Source organism: Lissotriton helveticus, chromosome 6, assembly GCF_964261635.1.
Source record: "Lissotriton helveticus chromosome 6, aLisHel1.1, whole genome shotgun sequence".
Lineage (NCBI taxonomy): Eukaryota > Metazoa > Chordata > Amphibia > Caudata > Salamandridae > Lissotriton > Lissotriton helveticus.
In genome coordinates this window covers 1,124,419,189-1,124,441,194 of record NC_136067.1, presented here as the reverse complement: position 1 = coordinate 1,124,441,194, position 22,006 = coordinate 1,124,419,189, and positions in this window count along the sequence as shown.

Sequence of the window (22,006 nt, the reverse complement as noted above, 5' to 3'; positions counted from 1 at the left end):
TTACAAGTATAACTTCCCATTGGTACAAGATTGAGAAATCAAGTTTAGACTCTCTGAACTCAGTATTTATTAACACATCTTTTAGTGAAGTTGGTTTTTAAATTGTGTGCTTGAAAATACCAGTTTTAGAATGCGGCTATTTTCTTGTTTAAACTAATTGAGGCAAACGCACTGCCTTGTATAAGGTAATCCTGCTTAAATTTTTGGGTGCTCCACAGGTGGCGTCTGACGTCCTGAGGCGCTTTATATTTGAACAATGAAACGTGTGTCTAGTGGGCCACTAGAAACATCCCCGTGTGCACACCTTTCACCCCTCAGTATGAAATGAGAGTTCTTGATAATGTTTATGAAGTTGTTTCTACCATGTTTTATTCACATGTTGTTAGTTCATATTTTTATTTGATTTTAAATCAATGTTTTTTTTCTTTTCCACTCATTTGTAATCCATATTATTCACTTGTGAAGTACGACATTATTTAATATCTAATGCATTTCGGGCATTTATAAACAGCCCTTCATCAGGGAACAATACTGCAAAGAATAAAATGATAGCATTAAATCAGATGAAAAAATAATGTACGATCTTCATATCATTGAACCATTAATCATATAAAGCGTAAACATATATACACATTTCTCCGTGTCAATAGATACCAGGAAAATATATCAACTGTCTGATACTGGTCATTGCAAGGTGTAGCTGTCATTTTCTGAAACCTTATAGCCCGTAAAACAACGAAAAGTTAACCTTGTAGTTCACTTACATGCCGATTCTGAACTCTATGGTGTTTCTTCGTGATATTCAAACAGCTAATGAAAAATAAATATAATAAGTACCGTCTTTGGGGCAGTGCTTTACTATCGCGCATTGAAATTATCGTCTCCGATAAGATACGAGCGTAAAACTGACCTGATTTCTAAACAAATTTTTAAACGCTGCCGCTTCCTCAAGTGTGCGTGAAGTTTTCAACAAACATTTTCTCCCAACTATCGGGTTTAAATCTTTACCGACATTCATTGGCCCCAGTTCCGATCATGTGGAGATAGACATAGACGCGCTAGATTGCCGCTCAGTGGGTTTTAAAACCAACTTATATGGTGTAACCTGTAAACTTGTGGTTGTTTGTAGAGCAAGTCCTGGTTCCAAGAACAAATAATAAATAATAAATGTGTGATTTGTAAATTATAAACTAAAACAATCTAGGAGACTCGAACCTATGTTGTCAAAAAAGGCTTCTTGAAGGATCATTAAAGGATTGAGCTATGTGAGAAGTACACAGTACATTATATAATGAAGCATAAGCCTAAAACCCATACATTTATAATGAGATCGTACATGTAAAGAAGAATGAAAAAAAGAATGAAACAATTTAATTGCAAAATATACAAAACATCGCAAGAATCACTTGTTATGCACCAAGGATAGTTCATTGATTTCATAAATAACAGGATAGTTCCATCCGGTCATTGAGCCCATTGGGCTTGTATGTACACAATTTCTGGATCCAAACATTCTCTCCTTGTAGGAGATATTTTGTGTTGTCTCTTCCTTCTTTCCTAGTCACAGTCTCCAGTACGATGTATTTTAGCTGTGATATATTATGTTGTGCCTCCAAAAAATGTACACCGGAAGATCAAGCACCTGCTGCCTCGCCGACCCAAGGAGCACCCACGGGCCCATTTCCTGCCGGAACTGCAGCTACACCAGCATCCGGCCGGCCAACGCACCCGCCAAACAAGCCAACCACGTGCAATGCATCCTCCTCAACACCCGCTCGGCCAGGAAACACGCCGTAGAACTCTGGGACTTACTCCACACCCACACCCCAGATGTCGCCTTCCTGACCGAAACCTCGCTGAACTCCTCCTCAGCACTGGACGTCGCCATACCCATCCCGGAAGGATACAAGATCATCCGCAAGGACGCACCAATGGACTGGGAGGAGGAATCACCATCATCCACAGGAACAACGTCTCCACAAATTGACACGGACACCCTCTGCACCGCCGAACACCTACACTTCCAGATCCACACCGACCCCAACACTACCCTCAGAGGAACGCTCGTCTACAGGCCCCCCAGACCATGACCACATTTCTGCGACGCAATTGCTGATCTCGTCAGCGCCCACGCCCTCGCCTCCTCGGACTACATCCTCCTCGGGGATCTGAACTTCCACCTTGAGAACAACAACGACCCCAACTCCTCCACCATTATCGCCAACCTCGCCAACCTCGGACTTAGGCAACTCGTCACGACACCCACCCACTCTGCAGGCCACACGCTGGACCCCATCTTCTCAGCCAGCACCCACGTCTCCTTCAACCACACCACCAAACTCCACTGGACCGACCACTGCTGCTTCCACTTCACCTTTCGAAAACCGGTCACCCCCCCACCGCAACCAACAGATGCCCCGTCACCACTGGAGCAAAGTCACCGACGATCAGCTTAACGCCACCCTCGCCAACCTCCCGCCAGCAGAACAGACCGACCCAGACGCCGCAGCCTACAACCTCAGATACTGGATCGAAGACTGCGCCAATGCCCTGGCCCCCATCAAGAACCCTCCCACCAGCCACACCAGGAAGAAAGCAAGCTGGTTCTCTCAAGACCTGCAAACATCCAAGAAAACCTGCCAGAGCTAGAGAAGATCTGGATCCTTGAACGAACCCTGGAAAGCCACACTACCCACAAGGACGCCACCCGCAACCACCACCACCTCATCAGAGCCGCCAAGAGAACCTCCTACAAAGATCGGCTAGACCACAATGCACACAACAGCAAAGAGCTCTTCAACATCGTGAAAGAACTCTCTAACCCCACCTCCAGCACAATCCACATCCCCCCTCATAAGAACTGTGCGACTCGCTCGCCACCTTTTTCCACCGCAAGATCGCAAACATCCACGACAGCTTCATCACTACGCCTGCCCCAGCCATCACCGAGACCCACACGACCGCCACCCACACCAACCGCCTGACCGCCTGGGCTAACATCGACATCAGCGACACCATCAAAATCATGAACTCAGTGCACTCCGGCTCCCCGACAGACCCCTGCCCACATGACGTCTTCAACAGGGCCAGCACCACCATCGCACCCCACCTCCGGAAGGCCATAAACTGCTCCCTCGAAACGCCGACCTTCCCGGTGGACTGAAAGCACGCAGAAATCAACGCCCTCCTGAAAAACACCCAGAGCGGACCCCAAGGACCTCAAGAACTTCCGTCCCATTTCCCTGCTTCCTTTTCCTGCGAAAGTCATCGAGAAGGCCGTCAACATACAACTGACCACGTTCCTCAAGGAAAACAACATCCTAGACACATCCCAGTCCGGATTTCGCCGCCACCACAGCACTGAGACAGCCCTCCTAGCTGCCACAGATGATATCAGAACCCTGCTAGACAACGGGGAAACCGCGGCCCTCATCCTCCTGGACCTGTCGGCCGCCTTTGACACAGTCTGCCACCATACTCCACGCACACGCCTCAACAACGCAGGAATACAAGGAAAGACCCTGGACTGGACCACCTCCTTCCTATCCGACAGAACACAGAGTGTCCGCCTCCCTCCCTTCCGCTCCATAGCCACCGAGATCATCTGCGGCGTAACCCAGGGCTCCTCCCTCAGCCACACGCTGTTCAACGTCTACATGGCCCCACTCGCCCGCATCGCCCGATTGCACAACCTCAACATCATCTCCTACGCAGACGACACCCAGCTGATCCTCTCCACCACCAAAGACCCCCACACGGCCAAAACCAACCTCCACGAGGGAATGACGGCCGTCGCAGACTGGATGAGAAACAGCAGACTGAAGCTGAACTCAGACAAGACAGAGGTCCTCATCCTCGGACCCACCCCCTAGGCATGGGATGACTCCTGGTGGCCAACCTCACTAGGAACAGCACCTACCCCCACCGACCACGCACGCAACCTAGGGGTCATCCTTGACTCCACCCTCTCCTTGGCAAAGCAGGTCAACGCCGTCTCCTCCTCCTGCTTCAACACCCTTTGCATGCTGCGCAGGATCTACAAGTGGATCCTCACCGAAACCAGAAAGACGGTCACCCAGGCCCTGGTTAGCAGCAGACTGGACTACGGAAACGTCCTCTATGCAGGAGTCACGGCGAAACTCCTCAAACTGCTCCAACGCATCCAGAACGCATCCGCACGGCTGATCCTCGACATCCCACTATGCACCCACACCACCCTGCACCTGAAACACCTGCACTGGCTCCTAGTCACCAAGAGAATAACCTTCAAGCTCCTCACCCATGCACACAAAGCACTCCACAACACTGGACCGACATACCTCAACAGCCGCCTCAACTTCTACACCCCCACTCGCCAGCAACGATCCGCCGACCTTGCCCTCGCCTCCGTCCCCCGCTTCCGCAGAGCCACCACCGGCGGCAGATCCTTCTCCCACCTCGCCGCCAAAGACATGGAACACCCTCCCCCTACACCTACGGCATACGCAGGACCTACTGATCTTCAGACGATGCCTCAAGACCTGGCTGTTCGATCAGTAGGGATACCCCCCAAGCGCCTTGAAACCCCAGGGGGTAGCGCACTTTATAATTGCTATGATTGATTGATTGATTGATCGGTGAGGATTTGAACTTATATCTGTACTAGACCCACAGTGATTGGTGTACATCACTAGTTTAGTGCAGACTGCTACGCAACCACATACTGTTTTATTTTTAGTTCTATTTTTGATCTGACCCTTAGAGTATCCACACACCATGTCTCTAAATGGTAAGCTAGCAAGCGAGGCTGCAGAATTGGAGTTTGACATTGAAATCTTAAGTAGTTACAAAGTGGAGAAACTCAAGCAGTTCTGCAAGAGCTTCGAATGTCCCATGAGGAGCAACTCTAGGAAAGAGGAGCTACATGAGGCCTTAAGGCCCTGGTGGGAGGCAAGACAAGCTGGTGAGACAGATGATGCAGATGTGGATGGGAGTATGCCAGGAGACAGTTTCAGATCCCAGGAATGTGCCTGTTAGGAGAGCAGCCTCTGTGGCTGGAAGCAATCATTCCTCCAGGAGTTTGTCCCTAGAGGAATTGAAGGAAAGGCAAAAGGCCAGGGAGCATGAATTGGATGTCATGAGACTCAAGGCAGAGGAGAGCAGGAATGCTCATGCCTTGGAGTGAAAGAAATTGCTCTTATCGCACAAACTGAGCATGAGAGAGCTGGAAATCAAGGCCAAGCAGCCGGAGTCCAGCACAAATTATGCCAGCGTACAGTCAGTGCAAGGGGGTATGGACTACATTCCCAAAGGACTAGTGCAAAACTTCCAGAAGGGGGAGTATATTTATGCCTGGTTTGCATCTTATGAGGCAGCACTGCGTTTGAAGATCATTGGGGGCAGGCCTTTGGAAACACTTTAATACCAATGGGAGGAACACCCTAACACCTTTTGGGGAGGCAGGTAAGCTGACCTATCCCAATATGAAGGAGGCTTTATGCCTCCGGTATGGGCTCACACCTGAGCAGTACAGGTAAACGTTTAGGTCTTTTAAGAAGCTTGAATCCACTACATGGGTTAAATGTCTGAAACTTTATTGCAGAGCAGTAGAGGGTTGGATAAAGGGCTGCAAGGTAACTGACTACAAGGGGCTGTATGATTTAATTGCATGGGAGCACTTGAATAGTCTTTGTGTTCCAGAGCTGCACAAGCATTTAATGGATAGCAAGCTGACTGACCCAAGGAAGCTTGTTCAGGAGGCGGACCGCTGGACCAGTATGAGAGTCCACAAGGGGTATGTGGGTAACCAAGCCAAGGGTGGCCAAGATCCCCAGCAGAAGTACAGAGGGTAACCAAAAGGAGTTCTCTAAAGGGCCCCAAATCAGTACCCAAGGGAAGGATTCCCAGCCCCTAATGGTAGGAAGCCATGGCCCTCTAGGGGCAGGCAGGACAACCAGGGTCCCCGCAAGTGTTATGCATGTGGTCAGGAGGGTCACATGCAGAATGATCCCAAGTGCCCCAAGGCAACACCAACACCCACTGGTTCACGATCACCGGGGTGAGTTAGTGTAGTGCTGGGGCAGGAGATGGTTCCTAGTGAGGGAGGGGAGCCAGCGGCAACCACCTTATCTCATCAGGAAATAGAAATATGGTCCAGAAAACCTATCAGCCTGAGAATATTAATAAAAACAGACAGTGGGTGACCATCAATGAGAGAAGGGTGGAAGCCCTGATAGACAAATGAGCCAGTGTGACATCTGTAAGGTGTCAATGGGTGTCTGAAGAGCAGGTGATTCCCAATGTGCTTCACCCTGTAGTTGCTGCAGACAACTCTGTGCACATGTGTAAGGTGTTGCAGGTTCCCGTTGAGTGGGGGTGTGTCTTAGGTTCCTCGAAGGTTGTTGAAAGTCCTTCCATGCCTGTTGACTGTCTGCTTGGCAGTTACCTGGAGAGTTCCCCTTGGAAGGAGGTGGAATGCCAGGCTCATTTGGAGATGCTGGGACTGCCTGAGTTGGCATGTGTGACCACTCGGTCAGTGGCAGCCATAGGGGTAATCAAGAGGACCTGGAGCCTGAAACAGTGGCCCATGTGCCTGCAACAGAGGGGAGGGGCAGGTGGCATGGGAAACTTAACCCATATTTTCCCATGGACCAGGTGGAGGCAGACACTGAAGGTGATGCCCTGGAACCTAAAGGGGAGTAAGTGGCTGAACTGGGAGATCTACCTGAGCTGACCCATTGGCAGCAGGAATGAGGTCCCTCCAGGGAGGAGTTCTGCAAAGCACAGATGGAGCGCCCTTCTCTTGTTTATTTGTGGCAACAGACTGCAGACCAGGCAGCAGGTGATCAGTCTCGATCACATTTGATTTATTGGGAGAATGGTCTTCTATATAGTGAGCCTAAGTTGATGAGCCCGGTGCAGCCCATGTGCTGGTGGTACCCGAACACTTCAGGACCTTCGTACTGGGTCTGGCTCATTATGTGCCTTTGGCAGGACATTTGGGGTGCAGCAAGACTTATCACAGACTTGTCACCCACTTTTACTGGCCCAAAATGCAGAGGCACATTGGCACACACTGTAGGTCTTGTCACACTTGCCAGGCAAGTGGCAAGAGCAGAGGGAAGTGTAGAGGGGGCTCACCTCTAACGCTTTCCTATGGTGAATACCCCTTTCGAGAAGGTGGGCATCGATATTGTGGGGCCACTGGAACCCATGACAGCCTTAGGCAACAAGTTTATCTTAGTCTTGGTGGACCATGCAACCCAGTACCTGGAAGCTGCCCCTCTCTGGACAATCACTGCATCTCCGTGGTGGACTGTATATTGAAGGGGATCTTTTCCTGGGTGGGTTACCCCAGGAAGGTGGTCTATGACAGTGGTAGAAACTTCATCTCGCAGTACTTGATGTCTTTGTGGGAGGAGTGAGGTGTAACATACAAGTTCACCACTCCTTACCATCCCCAAGGGAATGGGTTGGGTAAGCGATTCATCCAAACCCTGAAGGGCACGATAATGTGTCTTGCAGAACCCATGAGATGTAAGCGGGAAGTCTTTATACCAAGCCCGTTGTTTGCCTACCGGGAGGTACTGCAGACAACCTTAAGGTTTAGTCCCTTTGAATTGCTGTATGGGCACCCTGTGAGAGGACCTCTGAGTCTGGTAAAGGAGGGCTGGGAGAAAACTCCTGAGACAACCCCCCCAAGGATGTGTTTATCTAAATGCTGGCCTTCAGGAAGCAGACTGAATGCTTCAGGAAACTCGCACAGTCTATCCTCCTCCTTGAACTCAGAATTGCGTTTTACACTGTCAATCATAGCATCCTGACTCTGAGACTCAGGAGTCTTAGAGTGATGGGGATTGTCATTACCTGGCTGCAATACTTCCTGAAGGACAGGTTTTTCCAGATTTTCGAAGGCAATACCTTTTCAGAGCGTATGCCTCTGAGCTGCGGTGGTCCTCAGTGCTCCTCCCTGAGACCTACACTATTTAATGTGTACATGAGCCTGCTGGCAGAGATAGTCCATCCATTCGGGATAAAAATAGTTGTTAGAGAGTAGGATCTGCTTATCATGGTTTCCCCCACTTTTTGCTGGTGTTTCACTGTTTTTCGACTTTAGTCTGGCTGGGGCCCTGCAAACCAGGACCCCAGCCTAGCTGTTTCCACTCTAAATTGATTGCATGTACTTTAGGTACACTCCAGGTTGGTTACTGGGTTACCGTTGTGAGTCCCTAGTATATGGTACCTTAGGTACTAAGGGCATAGGTACCCCAGAGGCCTACCAGGGGCTGAAGCATGTATTATGCCACCCCTGGGAAGTCTTCCAAAATGGCACCACAGGTCTGCTACTGCAGCCTGGGTAAGGTGGTGCATAGACCACTTACTAAGATATAGGCTACCTATATCTACCTTATATCACTGACACATATAAACCTATAAGTGACTCCTATGGCATTCCTTAACAGTCCTGAAGGCAGAGTGCTTGGTTTTGTCTGAGAGGGTGCCCAAGCATGAGCTGAGCCCCTCTGCAGCTTTCAGAATCTATTCTCTGTAGCTGTTCTGTGATGCAGCCAGACCATATACTCTTAAGTGCATTATAACCTCGCGGAAAATTCTAACTTTGGAATGGCTGCATGGAAACATGTTGTGTTTGGTGTCAAACACTTTGGAATCCTACCCCCCCCCCACCAGTCCTGGTGGCGGGGGTAGAATTCCTCCCTTGTAGAGGGAGAAGATACGAACATACTTACTTAAATGTTTAAAAGTGCCCTGGCACCAAAAATGGATGCCACAGACACAGGTCTGACCTGCTGCTGGACAAAACTCCATCAGGGGAGGACTGGACAATAGGTTTCCTGTCACAGGGATGTGTAACCTCCTCCCAGACAGGCTTTAGTGTATTGGGGCTGGGTGGGTGCATTCATAGAAGGCTTTTGCAGACAGTGCTGGGGGCACACCTGGTGTCCCTGTGTATACCCCAGTTCAAACTGGTTGCAGGGGCACTCACTCTATTTCGACTAGAAGACGTAAGAATCTCCCTTGGGGTCAAGGAGTGACTCCCGTGTTCAAACAGGGACCAAAGAAGCATCTTGCAAGTATACATTTCCAAGGCTCCTGCCAGATCCCGAGGGATTTGCGATGCAGGACCCAGACTTCCAGACTTCTCCAAGGCCAACCCAAGATCCCAGCAAAGCTGAGACCTGCAGCCCTCACGAGTGACATGGAACTGTAACCCCTGGACAACGTGCACATTTGCTAGTGCATTGACTTCCCGAACTTTCCTGAAGTTGTGCATTGGGCTACTTATAGTCCATGTCCCAAGCACCATTTGTGCCGAAAATTGTGGGCCTGCACTCCACAAGTGTTCCGTGGGCCTGCTTCTAGCATTTCAGCTTGAGGCTCCTTAACGATCCCTTGTCCATCAACTGGTGGGTCCCCACGAAGGTAACTCTTCCATTTCTTGGGCTTTCCTGGTTGCTCCAGAGGTGCCCAGGCTTTCCCCTTAAAGGATGAGTCCCTTAGACCTTGCTGGTCTTCACCAAAGCCGATCTTTGCTTTCTTCATGGGTTGCTGTTGCCAAGGCTTGTTGGGTCCAATCCGATACTTATGCTGCACCACTCGACATCCTTCAAGGGACAGCTCGAATCCAGCTCCTAGTCTTCATCAATGCCTCCTGGTCCTCGTGGCTGAAGAGTCAAGCTTCACCTTCTTCACCTGAAATCACCTGACATTGGTTGGCATCTTCTCATCGCCTTCCTGGTCCTCGGCTAGTGACCCAGACTCTGTGCCCTCTGCTTTTAGGTTCTTCAGATCTTTGATCCACCCTTGGATCCATCCGGACACTTTCCACTTGGTCACCTGCAGCACTTGTCAGCAGCTCGCCTTTGAAAACGACGACGAAACCCGACTCCAAAAGACACCTATGCACCCGGATTCCCTGGGTGAGGTAACTCAAGTACTCCGGTGCTCCTGTGTGTATTGACTCTAGAACTGCCTAGTTCTAAAGGGTTTGCTCCTAGTCCTCTTCTAAGTGTCCTTTATCTGTAATTTTCCAATAGCGACTTTTCCCATTGAAGTTCATAGTGATTTGCGGCTGTGTTTAGACATTGCACGTGTCCCCCGTGGGTCCCCTGTGTCCCTACCTTGGGTGGTTCCTGCTGGCCCCAGCGGTTCTAAAGGCTCTAGGCCTTGAATCTATGTCAGTCGTGGTTCTTATACCACTTACTTAGAATAGGGTTTGTGATGCCTCTAGGGCTAATCATATATTGTGCTAATTTACTGTGTGCTAAATAAGTTTACTGTATGTGCTTTTGCCTCTAGCCTCATAAAGAGACTAGAGGGATGTGTTTAGAATAAATACATATTTTTTATATACATACATGGTGTGGTTGTCCTTTCATTAGGTCACTACATGAGATTATAGACTGGCAAAACATACTGCTTTACAATCCTTTAATACTTAGCCTGAAGGCTGCTCTCCATAGCTAACACTAGGATAGCTTTCTATAAGATTGTCTTAATAAGGGGTTGGACTGGTGCAAGGTGCCCACTAGAATAGTGGACAGCATATGCTAGACCAACTTCTCAGATTGGTGTGCAGCGTGTGGGATTCCAGCTTGCCATTGTTTTACCGGATAATCTCAAGTGTGTGATCATTTGAAAACCACTAAATGTACCAGAGGTACATATAATACAAGCTTAAATGCAGTAAATTCTAATGAACTTAGAGTTGTGTGTCAAGAGCTTAAGCACACCCTTTCTACAACTCAACAGAGGTTTAGTAGGTAAACAACTAGAGTAGGTAGTGCATACACCACACCTCACTAGTTATGTCTTTAGCGGCAGGAACCAGTGGTTCCTTGCCAAATGTCAGTATGGTACAGACATCCAAGTATGACACATTCCCTTTTCTAGAGTTAAGATATCTGTGTACTATGAGGAAACTAAAGACATCAAAAAATGCAACCACCCAAAATCTCAGAGAGGTGTTAATTCAGGATGACCTTAGAAAGGCTGCAGAGCCTGAGAGGGTAGCCAGTGGGGTGGATGCAACTGAAGGGGAAGAGACCAGTGGTACCAACACACAGGACTCAGACTCTGAAGTTGACCAGGAAGGTGACAATGACCTAGACCTGGAGAACCCAGCTCCAAACGGAGATGAAGAAGGCCAAAATGGCCCTGTCTTTGTCCCCCAGAAGAGTTGGTGGTGTGCCTAGAAGACCCGGATCACCTTCAGTGGAATCTGATCATTCTGATACATCAGTAGGAACTTCTGTTTCCTCTCACAGGAGGGACACTTCCCAGGAGAGGCGAGAGAAACAGCTGAGGTTTGAACAAGCCCAGCTGGAAATAAGGAAACAGACAGTAGCCTAAGAAAGGGACTTCCTAGACCCTAGACCTAGAAAGACAAAGGGAAAAGATGGGACTAGAGTCCCATGGTGGTAGCAATGTCCCTAGAGTTAGGGATAGGTCTTATGACCATAACAACTTAAGCAAGATTGTCCCTCCCTACAAGAGTGGGGATGACATCCACAAATGGATAACTGCACTGGAGAGGGACTGCGAAGTACAGTAGGTACCTCAGGGGCAGTGGGCAGCAATCTTCTGGCTCTCCTTTGCAGACAAAGGTAGAGACAAGCTCCTCACTGTCAGAGAAGAGGATGCTGATAATTACAATGTCCTGAAGTGTGCACTTATAGATGGGTTTGGCCTAACCACTGAGCAGTACAGGATACAGTTCAGAGATACCCAAAAGGCACAGACTCAGGACTGGGTTGACTTTGTTGATTGTGCTACTAAGGCTCTGGATGGCTGGTTACTGGGCAGTAAAGTGTGTAATTATACAGAATTGTATAACTTGATCATGAGGGAGCAGATCCTTAATAACTGTCAGAATCAGCTGTTGCATCAGCACCTGGTAGACTCTGATGTGACCTCTCCCCAAGAATTGGGAAAGAAGGCAGACAGATGGGTCAGAAACAAGGTGAAGCAGAAGGTACAGAACCAAGGTGGTGACCAGAAGAAGCAAAATCATAATAAGGGTGGGGAGAAGGGTAAAGACCAGAAGTATTCACAAGGCCCCCAAAAATCTATTACTGGTGGGGATTCCCAATCTTCTAAGAAATGAAAAGGCCAAGAGAAACCCTGGTGCAAAATCTGTAAGCAGAATAGACATTGGACTAGTGATTGCACCAAGAAGGATGCAACTCACGCCACCACTGCCCCTAAGGCAACTGTTCTCACGAGTTCAGCTTCAAGTGGTGGTACTCAGCAGAAGGGTGTGGTAGGGTGATCCCTGGGTACTGAGATAGGCTCTGGCCTAGTCAGAGTTCAAACTCAGGCTGTGTTAGTCTGTGATGGAGGCATAGATATGTCCTCCTCTGTGAGCCCCAGTAACCTGGGCAAGTACAGACAACAGCCTTTGATTAATGGAAAAGAGGCTTTGGCCTACAGTGACACAGGGTCAAGTGTCACAATCGTGACACAAGACTTCGTGGACCCTGGACAGATCATACTTGGTGAGACCTACCAAGTGACCAATGCTAGCAATGTCAGGACCAACCATGCCCTGGCAGTTGTTAATTTCTCCTGGGGATGCTAGTGGAACACATAAGATTTATTGGGATGATGGACTCCTGTACTCAGAGAGTAGAGATCCCTAGTATGGTGCAGCCAGGAGGTTGGTTATACCTCTGAAATTCAGGGGTTTCCTATTGACACTAGCTCATGATTTTCCTTTAGCAGGTCACCTGCGCCAGAACAAGACTTGAGACAGAATTGTCCCTCCCTTTCACTGGCCCTACATGTCTGAAGACACAAAGGAGTTTTGTCGCTCCAGTGTCACCTGTCAAGCCAGTGGTAAAGCAGGTGGCACCACAAAGGCACCCCTAAGACAACTACCTATGGTGGGGGTTTCCTTTGAGAGAGTGGGGATTTACATTGTTGGAACAATGGATCCTCAGACCGCATCTGGGTATACATGTTTATCCTTGTGGTGGTGGACCATGCCACTAGGTACCCAGAGGCTATTCCCCTTAGGACCACTACAGCACCTGTTGTGGCAAGAGCAATCTTGGGAGTGTTCTCAAGACTGGGTTTCCCTAAGGAGGTAGTATCTGACAGAGATGCAAATTTCATGTCTAGCTACTTGACTGCAACGTCGAAGTAGTGTGGAGTAAACTACAAATTCACCACACCCTATCACCCACAATGCAATTGTTTAGTTGAAAGATTCAACAAAACCTTAAAGGCTATGATCAAGGGTCTCCCAGAAAAGCTCAGGCAGAGATGGGACATCCTACTACCCTGCCTTTTGTTTGCATACAAGAAGGTTCCTCAGAAGGGGGTTGGCTACAGCCCTTTTGAACTTCTGTTTGGGCATCCTGTAAGAGGACCATTATGTCTGGTGAAGAAGGGATGGGAGTTACCTCTCAAACCCCCTAAACAGGACTTTGTGGACTATGTATTGGTCTCCGCTCCAGGATGGCTGAGTATATGAAATAGGCAACCAAAAACCTTGAGGCTAGCCAGGAATTACAGAGAACCTGGCGTGACCAAAAGGATGTACTGACTGTTTACCAGCAAGGACAGAAAGTGTGAGTGTTGGATCCTGTTGCCCCAGCAGCTCTCTAAGACAAGTGCAGTGGATCCCACACTATTGTTGAACAGACGGGAGAGGTTACCTATTTGGTAGATCTTGGAACTCCCAGAAGCCCCCATAGGGTACTTCATGTCAACAGACTGAAACCATATGTTGACATGGCCGACATGGGCTTGCTCATGGCTACTGATGAAGGACAGGAGGAAGAGAGTGACCCTCTCCCAGACCTGCTCTCACAGAACCCTGATAATGGGTCAGTAGATGGAGTAGCCTTGGCAGGCAGCCTCACTGACCAGCAGCAAACTGATTGCAGATAAGTTCTCAATCAGTTCAGACATATGTTTTCTCTGACTCCAAGTCAGACCACCTGGTGCACTCATGAAGTGGAAACTGGGGACAGTCTGCCTGTTAAAAATAAGATTTACAGGCAACCTGATCATGTCAGGGACTGTATCAGGACTGATGTCCAGAAAATGTTGGATTTGGGAGTTAATGAACCCCCAGATAGCCCTTGGGCTAGTCAAGTAGTCTTGGTACCTAAACCTCACACACAGGGTGGTAAGAGAGAGATGAGGTTTTGAGTTGATTACAGGGGTCTCAATGCGGCCACTAGGACTGATGCCCATCCAATCCCAAGAGCAGATGAGCTTATAGATATGTTGGAATCAGCCAAATTTCTGAGCCCATTTGATCCAACAGCTGGCTACTGGCAGATCAGATTAGCTGATGATGCAAAGCCAAAGACAGCAGTTTCAACCCCTAGTGGGCACTATCAATTTGTGGTAATGCCATTTGGTCTGACAATGCACCTGCCACTTTTCTAAGGTTGGTGAATAAAGTCCTAACAGGCCTTGAAGCCTATGGTGCAGCATATCTAGATGATATTGCTGTCTTTAGTTCCACCTGAGAAATGTTTTGGAGGCCCTGCAGAAAGCAGGCCTAACTATCAAGGCTACTAAGCGCCATGTAGGACAGAGTCAGGTTGTGTATGTGGGCCACCTTGTAGGTGGAGGCAGGTTTAACCATTGCAGAGCAAAATCCAAACCATCATGGAATGGGTTGCACCAACTACCCAGAATCAGGTCAGAGCTTTCTTGGGTCTGACTGGGTACTACAGGAGATTTGTCATGGAGTATGGTTCCATTGTGACACCCCTGAATAACTTAACTTCTAAAAGAATGCCTAAGAAAGTTCAGTGGACAGTAAGCTGTCAAAAGTCATTTGATGACCTGAAGCAGGCCATGTGCACTGCACCAATTCTGCATAGTCCTAACTACTCCAAAGAATTGATTGTCCAAACCATGGGTACTCACAAACTTTCTCTCGGGGGCAAATTTACAGTGTGGTTTGTGTCCGAGGGCCGCACCAGAGGAGGCGGGGTCAGTGGGGGAGGGGGCCGAGCTAGAGCAACAAAAAAACTGACCATGAGATTGATCACTGGTCCCTGCAGCGGACGCCTTCGTCCACTGAGCCACTAGACCCGGCATACACACATCTCTCTCTCGCTCTCTTTCTCTCTTTCTCTCCCTCCTTCTCTCTCTCTCTCTCTCTCTCTCTCCCTCTCTCTCCCTCTGTCTCCCTCACTCTGTCTCCCTTTCCCCCCTCACTCTGTCTCCCTCACTCTGTCTCCCTTTCCCTCCCTCCCCCTCTGTCTCCCTCTCCCTCCCTTACTCCCCTCATTCTCCCTCCCTTTCCCTCCCTCCCTCTTCCTCTGTCTCCCTCTCCCTCTGTCTCCCTCCCTTTACCTCCTTCTCCCTCTGTCTCCCTTTCCCTCCTTCTCCCTCTGTCTCCCTTTCCCTCCCTTACTCGCCTCCCTTTCCCAACTTCCCTCTCCCTCTCTCTCCCTCCTTTTCCCTCCCTCACTCTCCATCTGTCTCCCTTTCCCTCCCTCCCTCTCCCTTTCCGTCACTCCCTCTGTCTCCCTCTCCCTCCATCTCCCTCCCTTTCTCTCCCTCTCCCTCCCTCTCCTTGTCTCCATTTCCCTCCCTCACTCTCCCTCCCTCTCCCTCTGTCTCCCTTTCCCTCCCTCACTCTCCCTCACTCTGTCTCCCTTTCCCCCTCACTCTCCCTCTCCCTCTCTTTACCTCCCTCCATCTCCCTCCCTTTCCCTCCCTCTGTCTCCCTTTCTCTCCCTCACTCTCCCCCTGTCTCCTTTTCACTCCCTCACTCTGCCTCCCTTTCCCTTCCTCCCTCTCCCTCTCTTTACCTCCCTCCATCTCCCTCCATTTCCCTCCCTCTGTCTCCCTTTCTCTCCCTCACTCTCCCTCTGTCTCCCTTTCCCTCCCTCCCTCTCCCTCTGTCTCCCTCCCTTTCCCTCCCTCCCTCTCCTTCATCTCAACCTGCCTGTGTGTGCCCGAGCTGAGACAGCTTTCGGGCACACACACACACAGCTGACCTGAGCACTTCACAGGTCTTTAAAAGACCATTATGCATGTTAATGAGGCTGTGTTGTATTTAACCTTTTAGTGCTGCAGCTCCAGTATGACTGCCACCCACAGAGCAGCAGAGTGTCCGAGTCACAATTGTAGGAGAGCAGGGTCTGCTTCCTATGGTCACCCCCACTTTTTGCTGTGATTCTCTGGTTTTTCGACTTTAATGTAGCTCTGGGCCTGCTAATCAGACCCACAGCCCAGCTGTTCTCTCTCTAAATTGATACCATGCACTTTAGGTGCATACCAGATTGGTTACTGGGTCACCCTTGTGAGCCCCTGTATAGTGTACCATAGGTGCCCAGGGCATAGGTTCTCCCTAGGTCTACCAGGGGCTGCAGCATGTATTGTGTCACCCCTGGTTTGCCTTCCAAACTGACACCACAGGTCTGTTCACACAGCCTGGGTAAAGAGGTGTAATCCCCCCTTACTTAGATATAGTATACCTATATCTACCTTTACATATAGACACCGATACACCTATAAGCCACTCCTATGGTAGGCCTTGACAATCCTGGAGGCAGGGTGCTTGGTTTTATGTGAGAGGGTGCTCTGGCATGAGATGAGCCCCTCTGCAGCTTTTGGAACCATCTCCTTATAGCTGTTCTATGAAATAGCCATACCATATACTCTTAAGTGCATTATAATTAGGCTGTGGGGTTTTAGGTTTAAACCTATAATAACTGATAAAACCCCACTGAAAGAAAAATAGCCCTCACCGGTGAAAACATATAAACACTGAAAAAACACCTCGACAACCACAAACCAAATGCCATTCAAAGAAAGGAAAAAGAGAGTGAAATACATTTTTTTCTTCCAAAGGGATCAATACAATTTAACTTTGTTATACAAGCTAGCAGTAAGAAAGACTGACTCTGCTTGAGTTTTGTTCTTTAGGGATGCCACTAAAATATTGTTTCTTCTTCCTTTTACTTTTTTCAGTTTTGTGGCCTTTGGTCTAAAGATGCAGGATTTAGTTTCATGTTTTAGGTCTAGCTAATTATTCTATAAACTATAGAGAATCAGGAAATATCAAACTCATATTTGATATTTTGGCTGCATTTGATTCTTTCATCGATAGGTAAAATGGCTGGTTTCATAAAAATCTTTCCTAATATGTGTCATCACACTTACCCACAGAGAATGGGTAAAAACCCTTAATACATCAGACCATAGTTTCTATTGGGTCAGTATTGATAGTAGGTGAATTGCCAACACCTCAGGCTTTAAACATTCAATGCAAGGTATAGTGACAAGTATATATATGACCAAGCATCTGGGATAGTGGTGAAAACATGACACCAGACTTTTAGAAAACATGGATCGCAGTGTCACTTGTAATGCTCTGCAAAAAAGGATCTTTCCAAGTTCAACAAAGATTGGAGTGATATTGTTTGTATTTGCAGTGATTCAGCTACGTATATAAAAAAGTTGTGTGATAACCTGTCAAAATTGATACCCGAGCTGAAGTGATTCCCTGTAGGAGATCCTTGCCACTTGTTAGATGGTATGCTGAAAGCATCTTTACAATCTTCAGAGTTAATGAGGGATGCTATTGACTTTTTAGTCCATTCTGTTGCACTGTTTTCTTATGCACAGGAACTAAAACACAAATATTTATCATTGTGTGCTTTATGTGGCATCAAAGAAAGAGTCATCCCAACTGTGTCCCTTAGCTGATGGTTCTCAGCCCAAGGGGCTATGAATGCTGAGAGGGCCTTTTAACAGACGTTTACATGGAAAGGAAAGTGCGAGCGCACATGACCCAAAGACTCACTGAAGAAGTATTGTATAGTGTACTACAATAAGAATAATTTGCAAAACTATATTTGGACCTCATATATAAGCATGGGCGGATTTTGCGGATCCACGATTCGCGGATTTAGCGGATCCACGGATCGTGGATCCGCAAAATCCGCCTATTTAGCGGATTCAGCGGATTTGCGGATTGGGGGCGGGGCTCCCTCGAGTGTGTGGGCGGGGCCAAACGGACGGGGCTTCCACGCGAGCGCACATGCCTCTTGTGTGTCCGGGGATATTTGGGAAGAAGGCACATCTGCCCAGCCTCCCAACGCTCACGATTTTTTTTGGGCTGGTGAATGAGTCACTACATTTGCGCTTCAACTAGTTCCAGCGACCAAGTGTGTGTTACTATGCAATCGCGCCGAAGTGCGCAGGGGTCCCTTTAGTGAAATGTCCATCATAGTGGGTAAATGGCGGGAAGACGGTGCACACCTCGAGTGTGTGGGCGGGGCCAAACGGACGGGGCGTCCATGCGAGCATGCCTCTTGTGTGTATAAAAGGGCAGAGACCGATCAGCAGATTAGTTTTTGGGCTGATCAATGAGTCACTGAATTAAAGCTTCAACTAGGGCACATGCTTTATTGATATCTGCAAGTGTTTCCTGTTGAGGTTTATTTTTTTGTGCCAGGACCGTCGTGCCCGAATGAACCCTGCCCTTCATATTTACTCAAGAAGACACCACCGGTGAAATAATTTACGATGGCGCCGGCAAGCTGCCAGCGCCATCCTGCAATAGTTACTTAATTAGCTTCAACAGGAAGCTCTAACTGTTAAAATAAAGCAGGCGCTCGAGCCCCTGCTGTATCTTATCTATTAGAGCTTCCTGTCGAAGCTAATTAAGTAACCATTTGAGGATGGCGCTGGCAGCTTGCCGGCGCCATCGTAAATTATGCAGGCTTGAACTTTTGACCGCAAAATCCGCTCCGATCGCGGATTGCGGATTCTCGGTAAATCCGCGAGAGTTCGCGGATCGCGGATTTACCGAAAATCCGCAAAATCCGCGATCGGAGCGGATTTTGCGCTCATGCTTACTCATATACACTATAAGTACACTGTCTATATACCATGTTCTTTCAGTGCAAAAAGCAAGCAATAATAAAAGCAAAACGTTCCATAAACACCGGAAAAACACTTTTTCGGTTGTTTTTAGTGGCGCGAAAATGTGTAACCACTGATAACAACTGTTTGTTAAGATATTGAAAACACTGAAAAAACCCCACCAGAATATACCAAAAATAGAAACTGAAAACAGGGAAGCCTAATTATAATCCTCGCGTTTAATGCTAACTTTGGTTTAGCTTTATCAAAACATGTTGTGTAAGGTGTCAAACACTTTGGAATACTATCCCCCCCGCCAATTATGGTGGCAGGGGTAGCATTCCACCCTTCTAGAGGGAAAAGACATGTATGTTATTACTGCTCTACTCGGTTAAAGTAAAACAGAGCCTCAGCATCACAAAATGGATGCTGCTGCCACAGATGCGAGTTGACCTCCTGCTGCTGGACAAAACTCCGGCAGGGGAGGCCTGGACAATAGGTTTCCTGCCTTGGGAGGTGCTAGCATCTCCCCAGACAAGCTTTTAGCGTATTAAGGTAGGGAGGGCTGCATTCAGTGAATGCATCTAGACACTGCCTGGGGCACACAAGGTGCTGCTCCATGCATAGCCCGGTTCCAACCAGTTGCTGGGGCACTCCAGCTCCTGCTCTGGCGCAAAACTGGACAAAGGGAAAGGGGTGTAACCACCCCTTCTCATGTCCACCCATAGGAGGGACCTAGGCAGGTAATCCATCCCCCATCGTTAGTATATGTATAGGAGCTGTGTCCCTGGGACTTTAGATTGTCCTGGAAAGAAACTTTTATACAGAACTCTTGGACCTTCGACATTCTTTACCAACTAGAAGACGGAAGACATCTCCCTTGTGCTCAAGGAGTGACCACCCTGTTCAAACAGGCACCATCAGCAACTTTGGCGGTCTGCAGTATCTATGCTTCCGCTGGAACCCGATGACTGTGTATAAAAAACTGGACTTCTAGACTTTTCTGACCTGACCCACATCCACAGCAAAGCTGAGACCCATGGCGGACACGAGAGATATGGGACCAGACATCTTTGATATCCTGCATTTTGCTAACTGTACTCCTTTCCTGAAGCCTCAGTAAATTGTGCATTGGGGTACCAGAAGCCACAGCACCGAGCATCAGTTGCACTGAAGCCTAGGCCCCCACACCCCGTGAGTGTCCGTGGGCCCCGCCTTCACTATTTTGCTTGGCACGTCTTCCTGGCTGCTTGCCCATTGACTAGTGAGCCCCCCCGAAGACGCCATCCTCAAAATACTTTGCTTTCCTGGTTGCTTCAGGCTTACTCCAGCTTTCCCCCAAAAGAGAAGTGCCACAGACCTTGCTGGTCTGCAACAGAGCCAATCTCAACCTCCTGCGTGGGTTGCAGTTACCAAGGCTTGTTGGGTCCAATCCGGATACTAACATTGCAGTCATCTAGAGCTATTGAGGGAAAGCTTGAATCCAGCTCCTGGTCATTGTCGATGGCTCCTGGACTTCGTGGCTGAAAAAACAAGCTCACCATCCTCACCTGCAAAGCACCCAACATTTCCTGGTTCCTTCCTGGTTCCATCCTGTTCACTGGATAGTGACCCAGACTCTGTCCCCTCTGCTTTCAGGTTCTTCACATCTCTGATCCACCTTGGATCCACCCCGACACTTTTCCTCTGGTCGTCTGCAGCACTTCTTTGCAGCCCTCCATAGAAAACGACAACGAAACCCGACACGAAAAGACACCTATGTAGCCAGTTTTCCTGGGTGAGGTAACTCGAGTACTCCAGTGCCCCCGTGGGTATTGACTCTTCTAGTGTCCTAGTTTAAAAGGGTTCCATCCAAGTCCATCCGGAAGTGTCCTTTATCTTTAACTTTGTAACTTTTACGAACACCAAAGAAAGTCAATGGTAATCCGCGCCTGTGTTTACACACTGCACGCGGCTCCCGTGGGTCTCCTACTTCCTAACAACTGGATGATTAGTGTAGCCCCAGTGATTCTACAGGCCCCAGGCCTGCTTTCTAACTCTCATGTGGTTCTTGTACCACTTTTTTAGTATATGGTTAGTGAGGCCCCTAGGGAATAACGCATACTGTGCAACTTATTGTGTATTAACTGTGTGACTTGTATTGTATCTTTATCTCTGACCTCATAAAGCGTGCAGAGGGTTTGTGTTTAGGTTAAATACATATATATTTGATATATACCTTGTGTGGTGTCCTTTCATTTGGTATTCAAGGGATTATATATGGTAAAACAACTTGCTTAACTCGCCTACTGATGTCTTCGCCTGAAGACTGTTGGTTCATGCTACCACTAGGATACCTTCCTATGAGGTTGACTTCACAACCATCACCAATAAGGGTCGATTAGACTGGTGCAAGGTGCCCACTAGAACTAGTGGACATCAGACGAGCAGCCCTGTGGCAGAGGGCTCGCGCGCGCTGGGCGCTACAACTTGCTTTTAAATACCTTCCTCCTTTGCTGACTGAAGAGCAGCCCTTCGTCCCGCTGATTGCAAGCGCTGGACGCCATCCACTTTTTTAAAAATCACTCCTCCCGCCCTGTTGGCTCCTCCCACCTCCTGCGTCACGCGCCTATTTAGGCCACGCCCCTTTTTCTTTTGGTGTACAGACGAGCAGCCCTGTGGCAGAGGGCTCGCGTGCGCTGGGCGCTACAACTTGCTTTTAAATACCTTCCTCCTTTGCTGACTGAAGAGCAGCCCTTCGTCCCGCTGATTGCAAGCGCTGGACGCCATCCACTTTTTTAAAAATCACTCCTCCCGCCCTGTTGGCTCCTCCCACCTCCTGCGTCACGCGCCTATTTAGGCCACGCCCCTTTTTCTTTTGGTGTACAGACGAGCAGCCCTGTGGCAGAGGGCTCGCGCGCGCTGGGCGCTACAACTTGCTTTTAAATACCTTCCTCCTTTGCTGACTGAAGAGCAGCCCTTCGTCCCGCTGATTGCAAGCGCTGGACGCCATCCACTTTTTTAAAAATCACTCCTCCCGCCCTGTTGGCTCCTCCCACCTCCTGCGTCACGCGCCTATTTAGGCCACGCCCCTTTTTCTTTTGGTGTGCAGACGAGCAGCCCTGTGGCAGAGGGCTCGCACGCGCTGGGCGCTACAACTTGCTTTTAAATACCTTCCTCC